A 3041-nucleotide genomic window follows, 5' to 3' on the forward strand; every position below is an offset into this window, starting at 1 on the left:
GTTTCTATACTCCAAAAGTCACCATGAATGGTGGGAGCTTTTTTCCCCTCTCTCTGTAGAGAGATCTGAGCCTGATGAGAGTGTTTGTTACCCCCCCCCCCCCCCCCCTGTCTCTTGTGCCATCACCCTTTTTATGCTCCCCGCATTCATTTATTTCTTTTTGGTATTGATAGGCAATGTGAATCAAAAAGGGATGTAAAAAAGAGCCCCTATTTGCTTTCATGTTTGCGTAACCATGGCTACGCACCTCTCTCTCTTCTCTTGTCTTTCTCTCTCTCTCTCTCTCAAATAGGTAAGCGCATCACAGTTCAGATTCTTTCCCTCCTTTCTTCATCTCATTTCCCCCCCTTCTTCGGATTCCAGCTCATTAAATTTGTATGAACACAAAGTCACTCTGACTGATTCTGCCAGGAATGAACCTGACCATTCACCTGATTTTCACACAGGCGCATTCAAAGGCCTTTTAATGTATGTTCACTGCTCTCCTTTGGCTGCTTGTGTTTTTAATCACGCTCTGTGCATGTGAAATGTACATAAGGAATCATTGGGGGATACCAAAAGAGAGACAGCGAGATAGAGAGAGAGATAGATAGATAGATAGAGAGAGAGATATAGAGAGAAGGGGGGGGGGGTGAAAGATGATAAAGTAAAAGAGAGATGAAGTAGGGGGGCGCAGAAGGGTGATAAAAAAGAGATAGAAGGGAAAACTCAGGGTAGAAGGAAAGGCAGAGGTGGAAAGGGAGGAGATCGCAGCAGTGTGAGCAGGGGTGTTGAGGGTAGTCCACGCTCTCCCTGCAGGCTGTATTGTACATTATTAATTGTGTCCCTCTCTGCATGCCATACTGGCAGGCAGGCGGGCAGGCCCGGTGCCGCGCTACATTCTGACAGCTATATGGAAATTGCTGGCTGGGGGCAATGACTTCACAAAGAAGGTCACCCCTCTTCCCCTGGTGTGAATAAATGAGCCTTTTATTCGTTTGCACGTTTACAAGAGGAGAGGGATCCTGGAGCGTCATGCTGGGCACCGCAGCTCACCACGGCAACGGGCCCCGACTGACAGCGAGACTGGCGTCTCCAAAATTACCTGCGGACAGCCTTGGCCAATTAAGGGAGTACGATACTGTCGCCAAGGCAATCTGTAGCCCATCCATCAGAGGGTGGGGCCTGCTCTAATCGTGTCGTCCGTGTGCACCCATTGTGCGTGTGTGTGTTTGGTACATATGTTTGTTTCGTGCCGCGGAGGAACAGGTTACTGGACTGTGTGTCTATCTTTAGACCTCACACCATGAATGTAAATGTCACGCACACACACACACACACACACACACACACATAGACACACACAGACACACACACGTGCACATACACACGTGCACGCACACGCACACGCACACACACACACACACACACACACACACACACACACACACACAAAATGCATTCACTCAAAGGAAGAAAGGCACTACTAGAGTCAGTGTATGGCATCTTCTCTCGGAAAGGAATACCTGCCACACTTTGGCAGAAAAGCTTGAAAGACACCGAACCAAATCAATAAATCCATGGCCTTGGATGAGCTCATGCCATCAGAGAGGAGCGGGAAAAAAAAAACACTTTTACTGGTAGAGGGCCTACAGGGCACACCATCCTTCTGTGTATCACTTTCACCTTGATGCACTCACGCTCCTCTAATCTCTGTCTCTCTCTCTCTAGCTTTTTATTTTCTTTCTTTTTCTCTCTCCTGTATTTTTCCATCCTACTTCATTTCCTGTCTTTTTCCTTCTCTTTCTGACTGTCCTTATTTTATCTGTTGATCGCTGTCTTTAGGTTGTTTTATTATTCAGCTTTTGAATTCTGTGTCTCTGCTTTTTCTCTACAATATCTGGCACACTTTATGCATTTTCCTCACTTAAAACTCTACTGAAGGAATAAAATAGACATCCTTTTACTTGTTATTAACAAAGAGAGGTGAATGGGAGAGCGGCCATTTAAAAAAAGACAAAAAAAAGACAGTCATTCAGAAGACAAAACGCACACCTAAGAACGAGTGCCAGAGAGAGAGGAGGGCACCGAGAGGATGTGGGTGATGGAGAGGCTGGGAGAGAAAAAGGGAGAAAATGAAGAGAGTGTTCCTTTTATGGGGGGATGAAAGCAGAGAAAAAGTAAAAAGCACCTCAAGGACATACCCTCCACAAAACATCTTGATTTTTTTTTTTTTTTAAGACACCATAATGAAATTTGAGAGAAAGCCAAACCTAAATAGAACTGAGTTGATAAGGGAAGAGGGAAGGGGACTACCCCCACCCAAACACTACCCCCACTCCCTCACTTTTTGTTCGTTTCAAAAGAAAAGAGCCGGCTGTCTGGCCATATCCACCCTCTCTGCCGAAGAAGAGAAGGAGGCTGAAGTGCATCGGAGGCAGAAATTTGATGCCCCCCCCCCCCCCCCTCTCCATCACCCGTCGCTTTGCTGCCAATACAGAGCATATTTCAGGCACTCTCAAACCCCTTGGCCCTCTGCATGGACATCACCCAGCGCCCATCCCCTTCCAACCCTAAAGATAAATCAACAGAGCCAAAGTGAACTGTGGCCTCTGATGCAAACACACACACACACACACACACACACACACACACACACACACACACACACACACACACAGCCTCACAAACACTGCTACACATACAAAAAAACAAACACATGCACTCTGACATCCACTGTGTGTGTGTGTTTATGTGTGTGTCACTCACGTTGATTGGCGGGCTCTTTAGTCGGAGTGTGGGTCCGCAGCGGCTGATCCTCTCGCCTCGCGTCCACCGCTGATTCACCAGCTCACCCCGAAACTCATTCTCTGCCGGAGAAGCGAAATAAAGAAATAATCCATCAGCGTGCCAACAACACTCTCAGCAGAGTCTCTCTTTCTCTCTCTCTCTCTCTCTCTTACACGCTATCTTTTCTCAGCTCGCCTGCCTGCCCCCGAAATGCACCGTCCGGGCAGCAGGCGGGATGAGAGAGAAAAAAAAAGCACTAAACTTTAAACATC

General features: G+C 47.2%; 1 protein-coding gene across 1 annotated transcript in view; it reads right to left on the bottom strand.

Moving 5' to 3' along the window:
• The window catches only part of myt1b (myelin transcription factor 1b), a 24343-nt gene extending 21505 nt beyond the window's left edge, over positions 1–2838 (bottom strand). Inside the window, exon 1 of the mRNA XM_076276877.1 lies at positions 2749–2838. The gene's annotated coding sequence lies outside the window, so the exon portion shown is untranslated. The remainder of the gene's footprint in view (positions 1–2748) is intronic.
• Between the last annotated feature and the right edge of the window lie 203 nt (positions 2839–3041).

The sequence above is a fragment of the Alosa pseudoharengus genome, unplaced genomic scaffold, assembly GCF_046254945.1.
Source record: "Alosa pseudoharengus isolate Yale_2024_CS ecotype anadromous, Long Island Sound unplaced genomic scaffold, YU_APseudo_1.1 YU_APseudo_1.1_scf_9, whole genome shotgun sequence".
Taxonomy (NCBI): Eukaryota; Metazoa; Chordata; class Actinopteri; order Clupeiformes; family Clupeidae; genus Alosa; species Alosa pseudoharengus.